This window comes from Vanessa tameamea, chromosome 5 (assembly GCF_037043105.1).
Source record: "Vanessa tameamea isolate UH-Manoa-2023 chromosome 5, ilVanTame1 primary haplotype, whole genome shotgun sequence".
NCBI lineage: Eukaryota > Metazoa > Arthropoda > Insecta > Lepidoptera > Nymphalidae > Vanessa > Vanessa tameamea.
This window is the reverse complement of record NC_087313.1, coordinates 11,338,951-11,365,857: the sequence shown is the minus strand read 5'-3', so window position 1 is coordinate 11,365,857 and position 26,907 is coordinate 11,338,951. Positions and strand designations below refer to the sequence as shown.

General features: G+C 29.9%; 1 protein-coding gene across 3 annotated transcripts in view; it reads left to right on the top strand.

Annotated features, from left to right (window-relative positions):
- The window catches only part of LOC113392258 (aquaporin AQPAe.a-like), a 69,741-nt gene that overhangs the window by 35,883 nt on the left and 6,951 nt on the right, over nt 1-26,907 (top strand). The window lies entirely within an intron of this gene.

The window sequence follows — 26,907 nt, the reverse complement described above, 5'->3', positions numbered from 1 at the left end:
TTGGCCAAGAGCTTTTTTAATGAAGGGTTCGATGAAAATTTATAAACCTTTGATAAATTAAGTAATGTTTTGTAATATCTCGTAACTCATTTCCATATTTATCACGACGATGTTATTATATTTAAGGTCGGCTTACAAAATTCTTTTGTACTTTATTTGATAGGGATTAGAAATGTTACGTGTTTATATGTATTGTATTTATGATATAGAAAACATCTATCTGATAGTAATCTCGTTGAATGCGGGATCAAACTCAGGCGAGCACCACTGAATTGCCGTCTGCTTAATTTGTGTTTATAATTGATCTCGTGCTCGGCGGTGATGAAAAACATCATGAGGAAACTTGTATGTGTCTAATTTCAACGAAATTCTGCCACAAGTTTATCCACCAACTCGCATTGGTACAGCGTGGTTGAATATGCTGCAAACCTTCTCCTCAAAGGTAGAAGAGGCCATAGCCCAGCAGTGGGATATTTGTAAGCTGCTACTTTACTACTTTTGTTTGATTCTTCTAAGGATTACTATAAAGTAATCCTTAGATGAATCAAACAACAACATTTTAAGAAGTTGTTAAGCTATGGCATTAATAAGGCTCAGATCTAGCCTGGGAAAAGCCAGAACCTAGCGCCATTTTAAATATGTGCCAAGTACATATTGATGTGTTTAAAATAAACTATTAACAACCATTAAAATTGATAGTAAAAACTGCAATATAATATATCTTTAAAAAATATCACAAAAAATCCGACGCAGTATTTTAAAAGCATTATTTTGAAACTCTGTTGGAAGAGGTTTCAATTCCGAGTTTTTATCCTGCACGGAAAGATTGTAGTTCCGGGACTAGCAAAAGTTTTTAGACTTTAGGATAGTGAATCGCACTTAATTTTTACAGTTAGTAATATTTTACATTTGTGTATAAAATAATCTTTGTATTGACTGTGAGGTGATTCTAGTAAGTTTTTATGCGTAACTGAAAAAAACTAACAATGCTAAAAATAGTTGAAGGCCAATTTTCAACCAGACTTTGAGTTAATCGATTTAATAGCAACAGATTAATGAATTGACGTATTTCAAAGAATTAAAATGAAACAACAAGCCTAAAAAGGAGCAATTGAACAGTTTACTTAAAGACGGCGATGAATCAACAAGCCGTATCCAATGCTTGATTTGAGCGCCCGCTTCGTATTGCGTTGGGTATTTTTATCCTTTTAATATTATCAACTATCTCATTGGTCAACAGCCTGGCTTATATGTGCCTTTTTGAATTCAGATCAAGATTCATGAGGTTCTGGGTTTTATCACCGGGACGGCTCAATAAACGATTGGTAGGTTCGGAGTCAATAATTCTTCACTCTAAAGCCTCGGAAAGGACGTAAAGCTGTTGACGCTGTTACACGAATGTCTGCACTCATATGAGCACTATGTTATCTTCTGTGCAGATAGCTGGTCTATGAGATTCATGCTCTGATCTACCTTCCCTTTTTCATTTTCTATTCCCTCACATAATGTTCTAATCGGAAGTGTAACCGATACGAATTGTCTGACTTCAAGCGCTGAACATCAAAACTACCAAATTTCAAACTTCAAGGTCTCCTCTCCTTGACAGAAAAATTAATATTTTTACTTTTTCGATCCGATCTGTGAACAAGAGTATCATTCCTAAGGAGGATTATGGTCAAATTGTTTGTTTTAAATGTGAACACACGTTGCCGATTCAACGTAAGACGTTCTATGAAAGAAAAATAAACATAAATATGTTAGTTCGCAAATCACCATTGTGCGAGTTTAAATGTGATTTAATATGCAGTGACATAGCTGTCCAGCAGCTATGGGTCCCATTGATAAGAGATAAGAATAAGATCGAAACGATTAATTGGACTACGGTCCACTGAGCCGTGGCGATAATGGTGAGATATTGATTGTCACTTTGTATTTGTTTGATCATTAATCACACTTATTGCTTAATTACGGAGATTTTGTATCGTGATTGACAGCGAACGATTGAGAAACTATCGTTCGAAATTGTTAAAGGAAATTAATTGATATTAGAGTATACATGAATACTGTTATACGCTATATGGTTAAAAACTAATATTACTTTCTTCTTGTCCGTACTGATATTATAAATGCGAGTAACTCTGTCTGTCTATCTGTTACTCTTTCACGGCCAAACGGAAACGGGTTTGATGAAATTTAGAATAATGCAAGCTGAAACCCCAACGAAGAACATCAGCAGGTTTTTGATATAAAAACTAGTCTATGGTTTTTATATACGCCAACGCGAGCGAGGCGAGTTCATATGTTTCAATATATGTTTACATGAAGCTCTACTGAATTGTAATATTCATATATATATTGTAAAATATGTGTTAATAATGTTGTGTGTCGTAAATAAATAAACCTATCGCCGTTTTCGTACCGTAACAACAACAAAAACTACCTTTAATATTGTTACGTTATTACATAATAATACGTTGCAACGTTATCAAATCCGTAATCCGCAGTCTAACACTACATACCGTACATCTCCGTAAGTGTTACCGTTAACTTATATAATCATTGTAGTAAACAAGGAAACGCATCGTGATGGACTCTGAAACTGTCAACTGTTTACCTTCAAGCATTTATCAATTCGCTTTACTTTATTAATATACATTTCCGAGACAAATCAAATTGCGTTAGTTCTAGTGTTGCGTAAGACGATCTGTCAATCATATATTAACATCACAATGGTGCGGACAAATGCCGATTGTCGCGCGTGTTGCGCCCGCGCAGCCAATGTCACTCGTACGAGTTTATTGTGCCACACAATAATATTAGGCACAGTTTTAATATTATAATATCATAACACACTTGATTTGAATTCCCTTCCCTTCCTTCCCTTCTCATGTCAGGCTGTTATTTTAAAGGGCAGCAACCGATCTGCATTTAAACATTTTTTGAAACAGTTTTGTGAAATGATTTACTTTTTTATTAAATAGTACAATAGATCAAAATATTACTTTAATTTAAAATTTAAATCTTTTAATTTGTTTTTATAATGTTTGTATGTTAAAGCTATTTTTAGAGAAACGGCAAAAAATATCCGGATACATCACAAAATTTTGTACATTATGGTATCGAAGTTAATTAAATTAGTAAAAAAGAAACCATTGTCAGTTAAGCTATGCTTTAACCGCTACCAACGTAGATACAACAATAGTCCAATCAAGTTTGAACCCGATGTTTATACGTACATCCTGTAACGAGCAGTTCACCGTTAGGTTTTTACGACTTGTTCTTACATTTAAATATGGTTTTTTTATGTAAGCAACATGACATGACATTTTAATTATATATGTTTCATTTTTATTAAATGGTGCATGATGGTAAAATATGACTTAATAAAAAAACTTTGTATTAATGAACGTAACTAATATATTAGTCTTAAGATATGTGTTTAAAATTTCATAGCTAATGTACTTAGGGTTACGTAAAAACACGGTTCGTTTTAGTAACATGACATGACATTTTAAATGTATATATTATTTATTTAAAACTTGCTGATCCGTCTTTACACGCGCTTAATTTAAAAAACTTTACCTATAGCACATAAACGTCACATCTGACATTTCCCCCTCAACGGATGAACTAAAATAGCCTGTGTCCTTCCCCGGATCTAAAACTATCTGCATACGAAATTTCATCTAAATCGGTTCAGCGGAATAGGCGTGAGGAGGTAAGAGTTATTGTTTTATTAAGTCACCTTAACTAATAATTTGAAGAATTCTAGCATAAATACCGAGACATCACCGGAAAAACGATTTCCTTTAACAAATATTTAAAAAAAACTAACCTATTTGCGCAACATACTTAATGTATTTACGATATTTTGTATATTTAAAGGCAATCCTAACATATCGTTCAACAAACATACTAATATATAATGTAAAATATATAATAAACTATCGGAATGTACAAACTTGTACTAGGTGTAGTGCGGCTCTATATAAAGTTGTGATATAGTATAGGTAACCTTTATAAACGTCTTATTTAAAACGTACATTATGTGTACAACATTTATTTTGTACTAGTTTTCGCATGCGGCTTCGGTTGCGTTTTAGTTGTTCTTTGTCAGGTATTCATACAATATCTTTATAAATTATAGCTTATGTATCAGGTAAATTATTGTAGTTTCATTAAAATTTAGAAGTTTTTGCGTGAAAGCAAACAAACATCCATACATACCAACTTTAACCAATAAAATATTAAATAAGGCTTCGTATTTATTCAATAGAAGTAAAAAAAAAACGTAACATTTAACACAAACAATTAAAATGAACTAAATTTACTATAATTTGGCTTAAAAAAAAAGTCACTTCGCTATCAAACAAACGACTTGACTATTTGTAAGCATTGCTTTAAATTATATAATTAATTATTTACTTAATAAAATGTCTAAAACGTTAATGTCAAATAAAATACTGGAATAATTTCGTAAACGGATGTTAGTTTATCTTTGTAAATCTGTATATGACCTTAGAGTTAATCTTGGACAAGCAAAATGTAGTCCAAAGTCAATTAATTTGTAAATAAAAACTATCAAAGCCTGGATTTCATAATTCACAAGATTAATACATTTAACTTTCTAATTTATTTCTCTTATCTCTAGTTGTAAAGGAAATGACAATTATTCATGTGTTATATTAAAATGCATTCCAAAAGAGTTGTGTTAATAAATATTATTCGTAGCTAAGTTTTAATTATCGGTTACGTTTTTATTAAAATAATTATAGATTTTTTTTTCTTTTAATAACGTCAAATGTTCGTACATATTTTTTATTATTGTAACAAGATTAAGGTGCCTATTCTAAGTGTAAAGCTCTGCCAGTACTTAAGTTGTGCTTATTACGTCTTAAACCTGCATTATTCGGATTCACTTATGCTTTAATTCAAATACACGGCGGTATAAAGTATACATATATTTTGCTTCAGAATGATGATGATTCAATCATCAAATATTCAACCGCCAAACAGTGATAATTAGTATTGTTGTGTTACGGCTTGAAGGGTAAGTTAATCAGTGTTTCTACAGGCACAAGATATATAATATCTTTTCTCCCAAGATTGGTTGCGTATTGAGTAGAGTAATATGTCGTGCTAGAGTAGAGTAATTAGTTTGAACTCTCATAGTTCAATAGATAATTCTACATGACTCGAAAGACATTAGATGTAGGACAAACAGCGTTACGTGTTTTCCGAGACAGTACTGGGATGTAATACATCCAAGTACCAAAATTTGGGTTGATATTGGGAATATCTTGACAGGAAACCATCTTAACATAAATATAAATAAATAAATATTGGACAACATCACATACATTACTCTGACCCCAATGTAAGTAGCTAGAGCACTTGTGTTATGGAAAATCAGAAGTAACGACGGTACCACATATTGAATTTAATTTTAATTTTAATTTGAAATGTCTATGGGCGGTGACCACTTACCATCAGGTACAGGCCCCATTTGCCTGTCCGCCTACCTATATAATAAAACAAAAAAAAAAAAACAATCACGGCGGCTATTCTTAACCGGTAAATTATATGCGCAGGAATTATTGTCGTACAAAGTGTAGCGGCATATCTCATTGTTCATTTGAGTCAGCAATTTCACTTGGTCGGTGAGAGGATTAAAGGCTTTACCCGTTTTTCGGAGCACGGGGCATGAAAACTCCTTGACTATAAAAACTCTATCCCGATCCTTGACCGGATCCATTACCGATTGGAACTATAATTGATCAATAGCAAAACAGGTCAGCTACTAAACCAGTGACAGGCAGACAGCTAGACAGCTTGTGGCTTCATAATTGATCGTGATATTTGTAAGTCCCACCAGCATTATGTGGCAACTGTTACAGTTAAACTCGAGTGTATTATTTAGTTTTTGTTTCGCGTTAAAATTTTCCTGTTATAAAATTCGCATATCGTATTCTAAGAACAGAAAATTAATTTGAAATGGCGTTGCACGACTGTAATCACATTCAAATATACACCTACGAATATCATAAATCAAATTCATCAACCGTATTTTACTGCTGTACGAATATTTCGTTAAAATTTATGAATTGAAAAAGTGCTCATACGAATTTCATGTGACTATGATTTCTGTCAACCATGATGGCTTGTTGCTTAGAAGACGTGAATCTTAATGATTGGATGTTCAAACCAGGCCACTAAAATTGCATGTGCTTAATTTGTGTTTATAATTCATCTCGTGCTCGGCGGTAACTAAACATCGTGAGGAACCTGCATATGGGGGATGAATGTCTGCCTCGTGTATTCACCAACCCGCATTGGAGCAGTATGATGATGTAAGCTCCAAATATTCTTCTTAAAAATGTGAGGACGCCTTAGCCCAGCATTTGTAAATTTCTTTATATTCCAAGAATCACAATGTTTTATTGACATTTTCATCGTTATACGAAATCGCTATACAGCAGTTTCTTGAACTAGTGCATGTGTAATAATAATCTAGAGGTCATGTACCCGGACAAAAAAACAATCTATATTTATTATATTGTATTTACACAATACATCGTTAGCGGTGTAACTAGGAAGCGAATCGCTTAATTTTTTAACGATTCTCATTGGTTTAAATTATGAAATAAAAAATATGTCGAAAACTTTAACAATAAGGCTTAATATTTAAAAAAAAAACGAATCAATTAAACAAAAATCCACAGACGAGCTAAGTATATTTAAAAAAAAAAAAAGAGGCATACAATTAACTATTTTTAATCTGTGGAAATACTGATATATTTTTTACATCTCGTCATATTGTTCCATATAATTATTATAACAGATAAATAGATAAGTCAACAGATTATGGTGACCTTGACTCTTATTGTCTTTAAATACTCCCAGCACGATGTAATTTCGTGACAGTGAATTGTGTACCTAAAATAGTTACGATTACAGATAGTAAAATAATTTGAAATGTTCGCGTTATATCTTGTTGATAGTAGAGTTCTACAATAAACACTAAAATATGTAATTTAAAAATATATTAAATCCTTATTATACTTTTAATAAAAATAAAAAAATAAAAATTCCAAATTTGAAAGAAATCCTATGATACTTTTATCGTATTGTAACTAGATGTACAGTTTTATGTTTAAAATAATGGCACAATGATTTTATTAATAAATATAGTAAGATTCCAAGTTATTTTTATAATAATTTATCATAACATCATTAATCAATACATTAGTGTAGATTCATTAATTATTCATTAACAGACTGCCAATACTATTAAGTACATTATTCGTTTACCGAAACTTATAGCATCGCCTCATAATTTTATACATTTAAGTAAAACATTTTTTATTTGGAAACAAGACATTTATCAAATTTACACTTAACTTTGTGAAGGTACCATATTTAATATTATAATTAACAGGATAAAGACCATTTTTTGTAAGTTATTTGTAAAAAAAAAAACTGTTTCAACGGTGAAACCATATAAAATTAATAAAATGTTTTTTTTTAAATAAAAGTAATATTAACATATATATTTTAAATAAATAAACATTTACCTCATACGTCATTGAAAAAAGAACCGCGCTGAACGCACAGCGACTCCATTAAATACGAAATTAATTAGTATTTCAAACCAGACTTTGTATAATAAATCTTTCATGTAATAACTGAGATAAGAAATTTTTGCATATTAACATGGTACATACTAAATGCCCTTTTGTACCGTACGAATAATTTTGATACCCGACCGTGACATTTTTATTTCGCAAGATTCCTTCGAAAACTTGTAAAGCTTATAAAATCAGGTGTGTATTATTACAAACCCTATAACGCTCCGATTTCGTCACCCTCACTGATTGCTCACTCGCAAATCAGGGCCTCTTTTCACCGGCGTTCTTTAAATTAATGTTTTTGACGTGTCCAGATAAATAATCAAAGTTTGCGACACCGTTGCAGGCACATTAACTATCTTGAAATATCTGAAATATTTTCCTCTACAATCCATACTTCAATTAAAAATGATGTATAATCTTGTAAGCAATAACTAACTGTTCCTCACCCGCTTCCATTGTCAGAACAATATATACGAATACATATATCAACATATACATAAACATAAATCGAACAATCGATTTCTTGAATAAAAATAAATAAAAAAGTATATCTAATGATTTCTAATACATAATCAAGTTCTATAGCAAGTGTTTCTGCAATTTCTACAAAAATACAAATTTCGCAAATAAAGTATTAAAAAAATATATTTATGAATTATTGGTATTATTATAGATTCTTTGAATTATATAAATATATATACATGTATACGTAATACAATAATTGAACACAAGCGCAAAGAAAATAATAATAGCTTGTTCGTGGTAATGTCTTGATTTGTCAATTCAAGGGTAATGAAGTATGAGGTTGCGCACGTGTCCGCTCCGCTCGACTGATCCGTAGACCGGTTGACAGACACACAGTAAAATGTATCCTAAAAGTAATATCTTCAAATAAAAGTTAATTTAACACAAACTCACAGTCAGAGAGTAAATACTTTTATAAAGTATATATTTTTTAATTTGCATTACTAAAATAACACGCTAAATTCTAATAACAATAGTACTTCCACAACATTCAAATATCGAATCATGTAAACTTAATTTTGAAGTTTATAATAACATATATAGATAAACATAAATTATATATATAAAGAAGAGCTATATAATAATTGAAAAGTACTTATTTATAATAATAAATACTTATATGTATATCGACTCAAAAGAAAACATTGTTAGAAGAATTTGTCATGAAACATAATTATGGTACGAGTGACCGCGAGCTTAGAGTTAGTAATTTGGAATTCGCACTAATACCGTTAAGTTAATCTTTTGTATATATTGTACTGTTATAATGATAACTTGGTGTAATAATATATCTACAGCAATTAAGAGCGTACATATTTACTAGCTCGAAATGGAATCTTTACGGCTTTGGTACTTAGTCGACTACGCTAATATAATACATTCTTTTTTAATACTAGCAATGCCCCAAATTATTTAAGAAATTACTAATATTCTTATATACCCCTCCTTTTTAGCTTATCTATTGTGTTAGGAGTGGTACGACAATAGCCCAAGGGTTCTGGATCGATTCTGCGACTTTTTACATTGCTAGACGGCAGCGTTAAGACAGTCGTTACAGGGGTCCTGAAAAGGACATAAGGTATTTACTATCCAATCACACGCTCTCAAAACTTCACGCGAAAAATAAGTTAAAGTATTTTTTTCTCTTGACGTTGGTGTTAGTAATAATAAGATATATTTAAACAGTGTTGAAAATCGAGTTAAAAACTCAATACATTTTCGTCTTGTCATTGCAATTCGATTACAGTATCGTATTTTCAATATAGAACACGTTAAATAAAAAGCAAAGACTGATATTTACAATTTTTTGCCAGCTTGTACGAGAGTAACCTAGATCGTTTCCGAACTTCTATGTAACTAATCAATTTATTTTGCAACTTGCTCCTCGTCAAATAATCACACAAGTCTTGGAATCGGTCGTTACATTTGCGTAAAAACTGTAAAATGCAAAAGACGTTCGAAGTGTATTGATTTTATTTGTCTATAGTGTTTCGAATTCTGTGATTTTTTTTCACTGACCTTTAAATGACTGACCTTATCCCGTCTGACGTGAAAATTGCATTAATAAGTTTTTCAATATTATTTTCATTTGTTTAAAGACTCCTTTAAAATTCTTTATAATAACAGTTAGGGTATTATTTTATTAACAATTATTTCACCGTATTTCTTTGCTACAATAAAATATATATTTATATATATTGTAAAACATTAATTTCAAAACTGACAATCAGACACTTTAGTTTTTTTTAATTGCTTTTTTATTCGAATATAATTTCAATATGTGAAACGTATTACGTTAATAAAATGTTTTATTTAATTGTACGTAACAAAACGATGTTAAATATTTATAATCTCGTGATTTCTTTACGCAACTGTACTTCCGTGTGTGATCAAAATTAATCCGCTGATTCGGCTTCTAGTCATGTGATTGAAAGTCGGAGTAAATGACCTAGTGACATTTAAAAAATTAACTTTAGATGATTACGGCGTTCTTAACCTAGTATTATAATACGGACGTTAATTTTTCACTAACTGTCTACAGCTATAACGTTTTTTTTAATTGAATTTGTAATCTCGTAATAATTTATGTGAGTCCAAATAGAGTGACTGTGCAATTTTACGACTTTTGTTATAACATTTATGATAATACTAGTCCGTACCGACTTCGTCCGGGTGAAATAAGAATTGTATTCACTTCCCAAATGCAACCTACCGGGTCAAATCTAACCACCCACTTAAAACACACACACTCAATTTCATCGAAATCCATTTTTTTTTCTCGCTGGAAACACGCATTACGCGTTTCGTCCAGTAAAATGGGAGGGGGGTATTATGTGGGACTCGCCGGTGCCCAGGACTGCGCTAAGTACACCGGAATACCCACTAAAAAACCAACGGTAACCTCTCCGTCTTTTCAGCGGGCGCCACAGGATCGCTTTCGTATCCTACTGTGACGATCGAAATCAGTCCAGTGTAAGAAAGAATTGCATAAATTAATTAATTTAACATTTATGATAATACCTTAACGGGTGTAATAAGATTGATATTTGTTTTATTTATATAGTAACTAGTTTATATGGTAGCAGCCCCGGAGGTTGAGTTTGACTCAGGTCGGTTCAGTAAAAGTTACTGGGTTTTTCTTGACGAGAAATTCTTAGCCTGGAATTGAGAAGATGGAGAGATAGGTTTACAGTCCAGTACCTCTGAAACAACTATTTATATACATATAATAAAATTGGAATGTCTGTGTCCGTCTATATATGTACACAGTATATATACCAAAATAACATTGTTTTACAATTTCTGTCTGTCTGTTTGTTCCGGCTAATATCTCGAACGGCAGGACCGATTTTGACGGGACTTACACTAGCAGATAGCTGATGTAATAAGGAGTAACTAAGGCTACAACAATAACTTTTTTGTCAAATCAAACGCGCACGAAGTCGCGGGCACAGCTAGTAATAATATTATAGTATTATACAGCGACGTTTTACCCTTTAGTAGCAGTTACTACTGAAATAAGCCAAGAGATACATAACATGACTATTTCTTTATCCACAAGAACTAAATAGTTAATCAAAAAAAATACTCTATAATATATCCTGTCTAGCTTTTGAGATTGGTAGCCGTCGCCGGAAGTTGGTCAGGAGAACATTTTATAAATAAGAATTTACATAGTTACTTACACTTACTCAGAAGTTGCAGATTCGAAATCGTATATCGATGAACTGTTGTTTCAAAAGAGTACAATAGGATTAAAATAACTTCTTTTAAAACGTATGTAGCTAAATACCTTCATTAATTTTACTGTGCTTTGTAGATACGTAATGTTCTAATCCTTGAAATCGATATTTCAATGAAAAAATTTCCATATCTATATCATCAATATACAGAAATGATTGTGCCGAAAATGACTATCAATCAACGTTTCACGCTTTGTTGGCTCTCTATAGCTAATTGCTAGAATGCTTTATGTGCTTGTCGGTCTGTTTGTAGCGTTTGACTGTTGAAGACAACCCTGACTTTCAATTCGCGTCTATTAAAAAGAAGGATTACTGGACATTTTCTTTTCCGTCGCTCAAGTAAACGCTTATTTATCTGACAAATTTCAATTGACACTCATTGAAAAATTGAAAAATCAATCATTTAATTTAAACACATTAAGTTCCGTGTAAACGTGATAATTAAAATATCATTTCGTGGGTAAAAATCCTATAATACTGATCCACTCCGGCTTTGCACGCGTTTAATTTATTAATAAAGAAAATGGTACGATAGAAACATATTTTATACCATACTATTTACCGTAGTAATACTACATTATTACGTAGTACTACTACGTAATAATGTAACTTTTAACCATTAAAAAAATTGAATTTGAACTTTAGTTTCGGAGATTACTACCTATATATATAAATAAATAAATATAGGTTTAACTAAAAAAAAATAACCTTTTTACTGAACCAGACTCGACATCAATATTTTTTTCAGTTTTATATGTTTTTTTGTAACTACATAACGTTTTTACACATATGTGCTTATAATTTGCTTTTACATAATTTTCTTAATGTCTAATATACTTATTTATTTATTTTTGAAAAAAAAGACTACGTAAAAAAGGCGTTTACGTGTCTTAAACCACCATGAAGTTGTAACCTGAAACTTACCTAACAGATTTCCCATATAAACTTTGATCCTTTATTACCTCATTCAATATATAACAATTTATCATACATTTGATATATTTATATAATATAAATAAATGGCCAATATGATTTTTATTTAAGTATAACCAATACATTAATAATCTAACAAAATTATTATTATTACAGTTCTGTTTTTTTATATATATTTCGTTATGCTTAAATATATTTCATTTGATATATTTAAGCATATTTATTTAATTAAAAATAGGTGAAGGCTCGATCAATCGATCAAATAATTTAATTTCAAAACTCATTATGCATTGCAACGTCTAAGGATCTTCGTATTACTTGAAAATGTCTAGTTTAATTAATGATGAATTAACTACATTCGGCAATTAGACGTAACCTTGTATGATCTGTTTATTTTAATAAAAATAGCAATATTTAAATATACTTTATACGTTGCCTCGGGGCTCGTTCGACAATGGTCTGTGAGACCTGTTGCTAAATTTGTTTTGCGAGTTTTACTATGTTCGTAGTTAAATGTTTTTATTTATTTACAGTTTAGTGAACCCCACAACAAAATAGTACTACAGAATAATGCTTAAAAACAATTAATTTTTAGTGTACAAGTTGCAATTTCTTCCAAAAGAAACTTAATTCAAATATTATCACTTAATTCATGGAATTTTGAAGTAACTAAATTTTAAGTCTACTTATATGTAGATAATATAAATATCCTTATTGAATATAAAATATTTAAATATATAATCATTATATATGATTTATCTATATTAATATTAAGGTTATTTTTTTTTTTATTGTTTGGGTATGTACAGTTCTTATATTGTTTTTAGTAGTAGAGACCTACATTATTCCTGAGTGCTGTAGAATATACACGTACCGTATAAATTGCCTCTGTACGAAGCTGCGTAGGGTCGCGAGTTTATTAAATAAAACTAGAATTAATAACATGTCACAAATGCGAAAAAATACAAAGACTAACCTCATTACGTGCTTGATATAATGATTTAGAAAGTTTCTTATATTTATTCCAATTTTATTTATATATTTTTTGAATTGATTTTTTATTTGTGCTAAAAATATAATCCATTGAAGTCTAATATTCGCAACACCAATTTTGATAGCTCAATTTGTAAACTTCCAAAAATAAAAACATTAAAGTTGAGTTCGAAACTACATTCGCGGCCGTCGAAAATTAGTTATAGTCTATGGATTGTATCTTACTTTTTCAATCTCCTAAAAACCCGATAAGTCCTGATATATCCGGAGTTGAATATAAATCATCGCAATATCAACATTTATCAAGTCATTAAATATCTGTAAAATTCGTACCCGATGCAGGCTGAAATATATATAAAGTATATTTTGATTATAACGGTACATAGATCAATTTAAAGCGGTGTGTATATGATGTAATTACGGGCCTCCGAGTACACTTGACCTACATGCAACCGGTCCAAGCTTCAACCGAACGGAACTCTTCCTATTCGAAACATCAAATGACCCTACTTTTTACCGATAGACAAAAACCCGACGGACGTTTAAGTTTTATTACAGTGAAAGTAATGTTATAGTAGGATATGATGCACTTTCTCTCGACGTCAAACAGGTCCATTTCGTTTTATCTTTTTTTATCTGTGGCTTATATTTGAAAGTTATAGAGTTTTTCAAATTTATGGCTATCCTGAAATATACATAAAACAGCCTTTCTAAAACTAAATATTTAATCTTAAAACACAGAAAACTAGTCGGCACTTGAGTAGTTCTTGCATATTAATACTAATTATTAATCATTTTCTTTTTTAATTGATAAATTTAATGAAGCGAGCTGTTAATCTAATAATAGCTAGAAAACCAAAGATACAGCAGTTGATAGTCGATGGTTCATTGTAAGAATCATAAACATATTGATAATAAATAACACAGTATAAATTATAGGATAAAAGCATCTCGGCCGAACCCATATTGACACTCGCTAGAAGCTTCATTACTTGCAAAGTGACCATCAAATAAGTTAGTAAGAACCTACTTTAATCACATCATGTTCAAATGTTGTCGACGAGTAATTTAATTTTAAATTAAAAAGCTCTCCAAGTTTATAAGGATGAAAGCGCAAATCTTAGACTACTTTGAAAATTTCTCTTTGCGTTTGATAGATCGTTTATTAAGGTAGATGACAGCTAACATAAATCCACAGTACGATCCTCACGAGTAGAGCAGTGACCATAAACATAATATAACATAAATTCTATTTTTCAAGAAATTACATATCTATACTAATATTATAAATGTGAAAGTAACTCTGTCTGTCTGTCGGTCTTCCTATCGGTATGTCTGTCTGTCTGTTTGTTATGTTCTCACGGCTAAGCAACTGAACCGAATTTGATGGAATTTGGTATGAAGGAAGCTTGAACTCCAAGGAAATATTTCATACCCTTTGTCCTTAAAAACTAAGTTAGAAACTAGTTTAGTTACTAGAAAACTAGTTTAAAACGGTTGACAGAATGCACATACTCATCATATGGATGAAACAGCCGTGTATAATGTAAACTGAACGCGGTTGAAACCGCAAGTCGCTGCGGATTATATAATAACCGTCGTAGTTTAGTCGAAACAATAGATAGATTAATATGATAATATTATTATTAATCGACAATCGTTCCACACACCATTGTCTGCGAACTACTCATATTAAACATTTTATTGTATCTCGTTTGTCATATTGGTGTCATTTATTTGGCCTGGAATGTGAAGGTCGGGCTCTAAATCGTATAAATGATAATCCTTTATATTTTTAATATTAATGCGTCGATTATATTGTAGATAATTTCGATAAACTAAGTAATCGTGTTTAAATGAAATATATGTTCCAAGGTCTCGTATGAATACATGGTTAATCTTAATTTAAATAAAGAAACACATTTATTTTTTTCGAGTAGCTACTGTCTAATCGTCGAGCGTTGCTGACGCCTTGCAATGTCTATTTTATCGAGAAAAATTTACATAAAAACTCGATAATATTATTTAAAAAATTATCATTTAATATAAGTTAGAAATGCTTCATAGATTTCTACACGACATTCAACAATTACTATTTCATTGATAAAAAATAGATTTGTATACTACGAATTTTTATAAGATTCTTTTTAATGATAATTTCAAGTGAGTTAAATAATCGCGGCAGTAATTGTATAATACGTAAACATTAGTTCCAATAGTATAAAATGAATTTTAGACAAGGACTTTAAGTATTTAGAAAAACGTAAAAAAATTTTTAGCACAAGCGTTTTCAGAAAACTCAAATTAACATAAAATTACCTACGGATTTTCACTAATGAGGAGGTTTAAGATGTATAAATCAATCTCTCCGATCTTGTCGGGAAAAATCATGTCGACTGAGAGCTTTTAGTACAATGATATAAACATTCCTAATAATTAAATTAATATTTTTATTTTAGTAAATGGTTAACATGTTATTGTTTAGTGAGTTTGGCATGTCATGTCGTTAACTTTATAATATTAATTAGTATACCAAAATAACTAATACAATATAAAGTAATTAACCCATCTGTACCTTCTGAGTGAGTAAGTCTAAACCATTTCTTCCAACAATAGATTTTTTATCTCCTAAGCCAGTTTTACATTTAATATAATTTTATAAAATAACGACACAAAAGTTTTTTTTTTGCTTGTAACACTTTTTTTTATTTTGATTTATAAGCATATAATGATTAAAATAAAATATCAATAATTATTTTAGAAAAAATAAACGTCAGTCAACTATAAAAAGATACTATCTTCAACTATTAAAAGATCTACTCAGATCGAGGTAACATTGTATGTCAGTGTGATACTTAGTACTAATACCGGTTCCTTTAAATATAAAGACATTGATACGCAAACGGCGTCGCGCGTACCGTTAGCACGATCAGATAAACGAAACGTTAATTTAAAATTCAATAGAAAGAAAAACAACCTTTATTTAAGTATTTACTTGTTTTTTTTTTTAATATAAGTAAGCGGACAGACTAATGGGCCACCTAGTAAGATGTCATAACCGCACATAGATTTTGACGCTGTGAGAAATATTCACCATTCCTTACATCGGTAATGCGTCACCAACCTTGAGAACTAAGATGTTATGTGCCTTTTGCCTGTATAGCCTATTCCAATCAAAGTAGGAATAAAGGTAAAAAAACATTAGATTTAAGTATTCCATGCGATTCGATAATAACTCAGCTATATTGCGCACTACTAAGATTTTATGATTAATATATATTTATTTATAATACAACACTATTACACTTAACTATCCACTTTGGTTTTACTTATAAATTCCAATAACAGTTTCGTCGACGTTTAAAACGCCATTTTTTTTCAAATCGATAGAATATCATAGATTAATCAAGCTCTCGACCAATGATATCGCGTCAATTTGCTGTCAAATGTTGATTATTTGGCTTTTCTCCTGATATGGTTGGAATAGAGTAAAGTTACACTGGCTTTAAAACCAGAATACAATACTAAGTATAGTCGTTCAATAAGTGCTGCCATTTTCGTCTATGTGTAAATCGACTGGTTGCTAGTTTAAATAAAATAATTACATTGATAAAGTATTTCAAAACGTTAAAAGCTACACAATACTCCGTTATATCCAAAACCGTTGCACTGTTACTTTAAAGTAGATTTAGTTTAAATTTTCATACCAGCATACATTACCCCTAATAAGGCATATATACACTTGTTAGTGGTCTGTTTATGTAAAATACATTGCTACTTCAATACATATTACGTACTCACCTTCATAACGAGATTAGTTCGAATAAATAAAATTGATATTGGACATGCTATGTTTATATATGTACATAATATAAATGAATAGCGTCCCGCCCTGGCTTCGCACGGGTGCAATTTATTAAAAAAAAAAGTTTCTTTTTTTTATAGTTACAGCCATTTATTTGACTGGCCGTTTCGCAGCGAATGATTTTTCGTTGCACGTAATAAGTAGATATCTTCTGTATTAGGGCATTTACTTCCAACTTGTTATACAAAAATAGTTAAAGCTGAGCTAACACGCATGATATGAATATAGCCTATAGCACTCGGTAATTTCGGCAATTGTTTTTTTTTTTTAATTTGTTCATTTGTTGCCGCGTTTACCCAAACAAACTTCACCTCTTTTTAATATTAGTATAGATTTAGACGCATATATTAGTAATTTGTATAATCATCACGTGCCATCCGGTGTGAGAAATCATCCTGGGGAAAGGCATGTTCAACACATGCCACATGTAATCAATCAATGCAACCATTGAAGCGTCGCGGTGGCCCAATAGTAGGACTGTAGGCTTTTACTTTACTTTTACTTTGGAAGTATTTACCATTACTTATTTTTTATAACATTCCATTCTCCGAGCTAGTCTTGCGTAAGAGTGCGGCGTCTTAAGCATTAGGAAGTCATTGTTGGAGTTACAACACATTTAACTCTAAGATTCTTGTTTTCGTAAAACATTGAAAAAAAACATTCATCTAGAAAATTTAACAAGAAAAATATAACTTAAAAAATTGTTATCCTTAAATGAATGACGCCCGTGTTAAAGATTTGTCGTATTGTAAAATATATATGTACGAACAGTACATGTATCATGTGAATTAAGCCTAAGTAATAATTGCTCAATACAAATTGCTTCTCAACGGCGTCAATCTGGCTGAGGGCGTCTGTACGACATGTCTTTAATATTTGTGCGGTTTCGTTATTAATATTATTTTAACTGCGTTCAGATTAAGCATATCATATAAATTAATTTTATTATGGAATTAGTAGTCAATTATGAAAACAATTTTTGGATTATTCTATTGAAAGGTTAAGATTTATATAAATAAGTTACGTTTTTAAAAGTAAATGAGTGAAAGAAAATTATATTATAATGATAACAAATCGAACTTATAAGGACTTCATGATTGAAGTTCAAAGGGCTCGCAGCGGCTAAGGCATTATAAAGGATTCAAACTGTTACAAATACCTAGTCGTGAAAATAGACGTAAAATGTTGTACGTAATGAAAGCTGACTCACTAAAATATTAAAAAAGTAAAGAATTAGCTTAAAAATTGTAATGCAATCATTTTAATATAACTTACACAAAATAGAAAAGGTAATTTTCTTTTAAGTAAAATTTGGAATATGATGGATTGTTCGCATGTACCGGTAACAATTTCTGACATTGATTAAAAAAAAATAAAAAAATTAGATCGAGTCATTGGCACAGATAATTAAGATAAAATTAAAAATGACGTTAAAAAAACCGTTATAAATTGTTTTCAGCGTCTCGGAATCCAATTATTATCTTTATATACTTGTTTAATCAGTATGTGTCCATTGACTTAATTAAATTAATTTAACGATAGCGATAACTGAAGAAATAAGTACCTACACTTCGGACATTTATTATTCCAAGTACAGAGAAATTTCCTTAACTCGATAAACTCGTTTTATTCCTTTTCATCTGATATATTCATTTTATAACTTGTAAATTGTAGTTGGATCTTTGGAAATGAGAAAATGTACAAAACGTTTTACAACTGTTAACATAAATTATAAGCTCGCTAATGTATTTATTACGTGACTGAAATATTACTATTACATAATAAGAGATAATCCGTCAGAAATTTTAACTTACACTAACATCATGTAAGTGAGTGTATTTAAAAATCGTCTGGTCATTAACACTCTTCCGTGATTCCTGAAGATATATATTTTACATTTATTATCATTAAAAAAATAACTAATTTTACACCGAGCTTAAATAAAGTTCACATAGAATCGAAAGAGACAAATTGTAATGTGACGTAAATTATAATAAGTAGTAATAGTATATCTATAATCTTATAAATTTGATTGTGTTGCTAGAAATAAAAATAATAACAATTTTAATAAATAGTAAAAGTATATGTCATAAAATACTACTAGATTTAAAACAACACATAAATTTAAATTTATTCTTAAGCCTTGATGCTCGTTAAAAAGCGTTTATAAGGGTTACCATACACTTAAAATGGCGACGATGAATATGTAAACGCACTTGGTTAGATGTAACAGCAATCAGCTTTGAATTTACGATGCACAGACAGCGCGCGATAACCTTAAACCATTAGTTACGATCATAGTATGTTTGTAGAAGATCCCCTGGCGTCGGCTGTTCAGTTTTAAAGGGCACACACTTTATGGCCAGTAATTGCTTTTAATTTACGATAAGGATTAACTAAGAAATTAATACTGAAATAAATCTAAAGCAACACGACGTTATTAGTAAAATTTAAACGTCTTATAGTGATTTGTAGTTTTCTTTGTGTTCTATAAATTTGTTTTTAAACGTCTTTCAAAAATAACTCCAATAAGTATTTGACAATCCAAATCATACCGGTATTTTGTATTATACCAAGACGTTCTTTCCCAGTGTTGCCAGGTTTTATAAATCTATGATAATAAAGCTTTCATACAAAATGGAAAGAAAAGTTCTATATTTTACTTAGATAACCAAGTGAATCTTATATGCTAACATATTTACTGCGATTAAAATGAGTAGTTTTAAATATTAAAATTGTCACACGGCTATTTTGAGTTTGACCTCAGTTTCTATTCAAAATTTCTTGGACGTAATAAAATGCATGTTTTGTATCGAGACTATTTACTCTAGAAAAAATACCCGTTATCTTACAAATATTTATTATTCCACACAGAGTTCAACATCTAGAACGTTTAATATAACTGTATCTTAATGCAATTTGGCAGTGAGCGCATGCGCAAGCATTTCATCAAGTTTATTTACAATTCAAACACAATTGCTTTTAGAAGCAGTAGAAGGCAATGGATTCTTAAAAATGTGGGTTAACCTTAATTTAAGAATACAAATCGTCATTACGGTAGATTTATATAGATATCTGCGGCGATTTCAATTTTACCTTTTTTGACAATTTAATATTTTTTTTTTCCTTTAATATTCTTCTTATATTAAAATAATACAATTATTGTGTTGACAGCTTAAGATTACATTACAATAAAAAATAAAAACAAGACGCAACTATATAGACATACTAATACATGCGTTCAATAATCGCACAGACCTATTTTTAACTAAATTACTACGATATTCGAGATTTTTGGTGACAAGTACATATTATCACAATATTTCAAATGATAAATAAAACTTTAAAATAATTTATAATTTTACATACAAACATATATTGAGAAGTCTCTTAAAATGACAAGGAACACTTGGTTGATAGAATATGCATATCTTATATTTATATGAGTACCTAATTGAACAGAGTCAATCATTTACTTAGCCTAACATATTATCCAAAGTCAAAACTCATCTTATTTCAACTCACTTTACTAAAAACATATAAATATTTAAAATACATATGAATATCTAGAGTAAATGTTATTTCAATCAATCACAATTTTGAAGTCAAGTTACTTGCAATTAAATGCAAGTAGGAAAGTGTCCTAAAACAGGTTACACACGTTTAATAAGTATTTAACGCAAACACACGCGGCATGAATTAATCAAACCAGCTGGCAGTTTTCATTCTTTATATTAAGAGGCTGATATACGTCGTTGACCTAGCTCGATTGGGCGTTTCTGATAAATACCCTGTGCCCTACGTCCGTTCAAGACTTATCGTCATGCAATTTTTAAGGCAACATATAGGTACAGTGGAGTAGCATCGCGAATAGCGCATATCGATTACGTAAAAAAATATTAAATAACATATTTTTCAAAAATAAGCCAGAGGTTGCTCTAGTATTCTGTTACTTAATATTACAACGTGAATAAAAAAATCTTGTGATAAAATAGTTTAGAAAGAAAAAGCTAAATATAATATATTCAGGAGGTTCTTTGCATCTTTCTATTACTTCTATATGATTTGGAGAAAAGGATATTAGATACTTTTTACAAGATTTTTTAGTAACGATTACTAGAAAAAAAACAATGTAACCCAAATTATTTTTTACGCGTATCCACGCCTTAATAATTACTCATTGACGAAAATACTATCGAAACCTGTGTAGAATTATTTAATTAAGAAATAATTCACGATCCTTTCCCTACGTAGCGAAAGAATCGTGTTAACTTTGACAGATCAATTTTCTGATGGTATTTTATAACAGGCTTGAACGCATCATCACTTTTAAATTTTGAATATGATCATCGTTGTATTTAATAAAACAAATGATTAAAATAATACAATAATCTCCTTTTGCTTTATGTATTGTGTTACAATTACATTATATTAATAATTGTACTTTATTCGTTAAACATATTATGATAGTAAATATTACTATTATTATGTATCAATCGATAAACCGCTATATTTCATAATATTCTATATTAAAAAACTCAAGCTTGCGATGAATTTATTTATAACTTATGTTTTAAATATTTCTTATTTATTGTTATTTTTCAAATAAGGAACGCACACAGAAATAAATTTAAAGGAATCTATGGCTTAATTATTAAAAAAAAGAAGTCAATATATGATAATAAAGCTCGTGTAACTCCATCGCATATCAAAACTGTATATATTGATTGTAAGATACGGTTTTGGTAAACGAGATAATTCAAATAAACAAAATTACGTTCAAAACAACTGATTCCGATCAGTTCATTATCGTGAATGTCAAACGGTAATTGAATTGATTTCATTGTTGTCATTAACGTGGCGGGTGGCGTACGCCTGTTTGTAGTTGATAATTGCGTTCTCCGCGACACGTGGGCTTGTGTGACCCAAATCCTATGCCTACAATTATCACGTATATACACTGACAACTGTAGTACATTTAATGTTTTTCCTTGTATGGGTTTATAACTTATCTCTACAAATACATTTTATTATGATAAAGATTATTCAAGAGTACGGCAATTAAATATAAAAACATATATAGAATATTTAAATTTAATACACATTTAACTTACTCTTCTAGGTTACCATTGACCATACGAGGCCAATTTTTTTTTAAATCTTTGGTGTTGTATCGGGTTCCATATGCGAAATCCCAATAACTTTAAATATTCAAATACTAACTGTCCTTCTTTTTTATTTGTAGTGTTGCTATATTTTGTTACTTTAAACTTACAAGTCAAATTAACAAACTTGTTAAGATTCAACGGAATTGCTTTCTCGATAGAATTAATTAATCTTTGACATTGAAATGTCATTATTATATTTTTAATATTGATTAATATTATTTGGATGTTTATTAGTTAACTTTAATAGTTTATGGGTACATGTAATTACTATAAAGAATAATAGCGTTATACGGGCCAAATCGGAGCTATTTAAAGAAGACTAATTATTATACAAACTTACCTACATTTGTTTTTGTCAATGTTACTTTTTTTATAGACCAACTACCTACGCGTTTTATAGCTGTATAGTGTAATATAAAAATTAAGTTCAAAACGATTAAGGCTTACTTTGTTTATACAATTATCATTTTATTTAATTGAATATCATAAGAAATTTGATTTTAAATTGAATGACATCATACGAACATCAATTACAAAGTTAAAGCACGATTTGTTTAATTGCGGCGTAAATCAATGCCTTCTCAAAACATTATGAATTAAATGGTTATTAGATTACTGGAAACTGATTAATATATCCGGCGCGGGCGCAGTCGGATACAGCGCCGAGCGAATCGTGTGTGTAATGTGTGTTACCGTTGTTTTTGATGAAAGTTATCGGCTTATAGCGTTTTTTAATTTAAATATCAATTAAATGTGACTTTATTTTTAATGTAACCATGTAACATTTTTTCATTATCATATATTTTTCATCCTTTGTAACTACATTTATGAACAAGGCAAAAAAGAATGTGGTTTTCTATTTAAAAAAAAAAAATTACATCAAAAGAAAATCTTTATAGTGATCTATTGTACATAATAAAATAAAACTACGGAATTGTTTATAAATTGAGAATTAAATTAATCTAAATTCAATATGTTTATTAACATTGTTAGTGTGGCAAGACTGTCGTTAGGATTAGACTACACTTACAATATTACAATCGAGTATATTATATTAGTGTCATAATACGAAAACAATAATTTAATACAGTCATATAATAGTTAATTAGATAAGGTTGTAATCATTGTTTTATTTTCTTCTTACTTGTACCACTGTCACCTTAGGGATTGTAGGCGCCCTTGATCGTACGGTGACCGCAGGCTGTACGCATGGCACATACACGATACACGCAACATAACATATGATAACAATTTAGTGCATAAATAATATTGAAATTAAATAAAACGTATAAAACGATGTATTTAGGTCAGTATTAAAAAGTCATAACTAGTTAAGTTTTAAGAGATTTATAATTTCTTTCTCAACATGCTATAAAACGAAACGTTGTTGATAAAATAGGTAACTTCTTTGACATTATTTATTAGTTATTTTAACTATAATATAAAGTAATATGTATCTTTATTAAAATTATAAAAAAATAAATCAAAATTATTATAAAATACCTATAAATATATCTTTCTTTAAGTTAATCTTATAGGTTTATGTACTCTATGGCGTATTAAATACTATCCTACTTGAATTGTAAAGGCACTTCAGACGGTACAAGTCTCGGAGTATTTGCGGAGGTACTTAATGAAATTATCCATAAATAAACTTCTCTTAACACAAAATTGATATTGTAAAAACTTTTTATTTTCTAGAAAACCATACTTTTATAACATCCCTTGAATCTCAAGGTATCGATATTATAATAAAGAGGTACATTCAATAACGAAATCGAATATTATATAACTGTAAAATGCTAATAATTAACATAAGTAATTACCAGTTTTTTAGTAATTTATAAATAATTAGACCGTATAAAGAACATTAATTAAATTGTCGTTCTGAAGTCGAGGAGATCTACTGGTCAACCTTTACCAATAAATTATAACGATGCTCAAATGTGACTAGGCTGTACGAGATTTACTTTAAAAAAAAAACTCATTGAACGACCACTATCGATTCAAAGAGCAATATAACTAGCTTAATGGTTAATTTATTCAAAAAATTATATAACCTACGTTGCAGTGTCACGGTTAGACTAACTGTTCACCTCGGAAATGTCATTGATCTTTAATATATTCACGTTAAGCAAATTACGTTAATACTTTTATTATAAACTAGTCATCTGTCTCGACTTTGCTCGTATAGTTTGAAGGTGTTATATCTTGAGGTAAAACTGCCTATCTAGTAATTCATCTTACTAGTACTACTAGTTCATCTTACTGAGCATTAAATTTCAATCATAATTAAAAAAACATTTGTCAAATTTATAAAAGTTTATCTGTAATTTTTATTTAAGAGAACTATTAAATATTTAATTATATAGCTGATCGCCATAAAAATAATCATAATGTGGTGCGGATTTAAATAGAAATAATTTAAATCCTTAACGCTAAGAATGATCATCTGTACTTCTTCACTGTTATTATAAATGCGACGGTAGCTGTGTTATTATCTGTTGCTCTTTCACGGTCAAACCACGGAATCGAATTTGATGAAATTGTATACGAAGCTTGAACTCCAAGGAAGGACATAGGCTACTTTTTCATGCCTAACCTGACGACCAACCTGATATTTAGATAAGAAAAATTGAAACAAACAAACAAATCCTATTATTTTTATAATAATATATATAATATCATTAGGATTGTGTAAATCTATAATATAAAAATTGTGTGTTATTCTTTTATCTATTATTTTAACGTATCAAATGTTAAATTTTAGTATATTCAGTCTTCCCACTAATTGGATTTTTACAAATATTAATTTTATGATTTATTTCATTTTCATTGTAATATAATAATATTATTTATTAATTAATTGCTGTTTGTGACAGCTCAATGATTGTGTTGAGATGATTTTGTCTAATATAAATTTCTTTATGATTTCCGATTACAATTAAACACACGATAAATAAACTATTAACAGAACTGAGCGGCCTCATTTAATTTGAATCAATATGTTTAAATGTCAAAAAAATAATTAATATAAAATATTATAACACTTTTTTTTTATTCGTTGTTTTTTATGCAACATATATATGTGTAACCATTATGTTTCTAGTTATATCTTCTCCGTATAGTCTATGACTATTAATCAACCGGTGGTAGCGTACCTAACATTTAATCTGAAAACTAACCTACAAAAAAAGTTTAAAAAGTTTTGTGCAGTATGAAAACGCTTAGCTCGAATGTAAAATTACGATATTTGTAATAAATCATCGGTTGTCAATATATATTATATGAGATAGATATATATATATAGTGTATTAGAAATTCAAAGTTGGAATTAACGGAGAAAAACATTGGCCCAGATACAAACGTTTCTAGACATATCATTTAAAAGAAAAAATTGATATATCCTTTTATAATTTATAATATGTCTAGATTGACTGTCAAAGTTGAGAACGCATCGAAAAAAATAGAGGCCAACTTTTGGCTCCTAATACAGTAGTATGACGTTTGACGTCAAGCATAGCTCTCACGTACCAAGATAATAAAGACCCGTTTGATTTGGTTCTTTTATAGTGTAACAGTCCATTTAGATATATAAATAATTTATTATTAGTAAATATTTGGCATATATTTAAGTAACAAGTCAATAAACTTCACTTACGTGTGTGAACAGTTCATTGTGGCATGACCTAAGACTGAGGAACAAGTCATAAGTGCTGTTCTAAAGCTAATACATGTACACTTAGTCACGAGTAAGTAGTAGATTCCCTGTGATTTTATCTACATTATAACCTTACTAAATTACATACTTTGTACATAACATACACCGTATTCGTAAAGTTGTTACGTAATGTAAAATGATGCTTATATTGAATCGTTAATAGATTTGTATACTTTAACAATTCGATAATCGTAAAATTTAGAACTAACGGTGTCTATACAGCGCTCTATAGGATAAGTTCGTGACGACTAAAATAAGTAAACCATAAAGGTTACTTATTACCAGGACTCATGCATATATTTTCTAATGTAATTATTTGTTTGGAAATAATCAAATGTTATCGGTACCTTTGGTGTAGCTTTTCTATCGTTTTGATTAACGTTTTTTTTTTATTTGCCGGAACGTTTTAATGTTTCCAGTCAGCATCACTATTTAAAATTTAGATTTACAGATGAATACACAAATTTTAGTCTGACTTTCATCTTATGTTAAAAAGTAACAACCTCGGGCAGAGAACCTTGAACATTTAATTTGGAGCTAAATCCACCAGGCTGCTCAATGCGGGTTGGTGGATACTCATCTGGCAGAATTTTCATTGAAATGAAACACGTGCAGGTTTCCTCGCGATATTTTCCTTCACTGCCGAGCATGAGATTATTTTTAAACGCAAATTAAGTACATCAAAATTCAGTGTTGTTTGCATCGTTCTAAACACTCATATTAATACACTTAAAAACCATGTACTGTATAGAGAGACAGTATCTGATTTATTTTTCATAGAATCAATTCATAGATGAATAATTATATAATACGCATATACTATGAATGT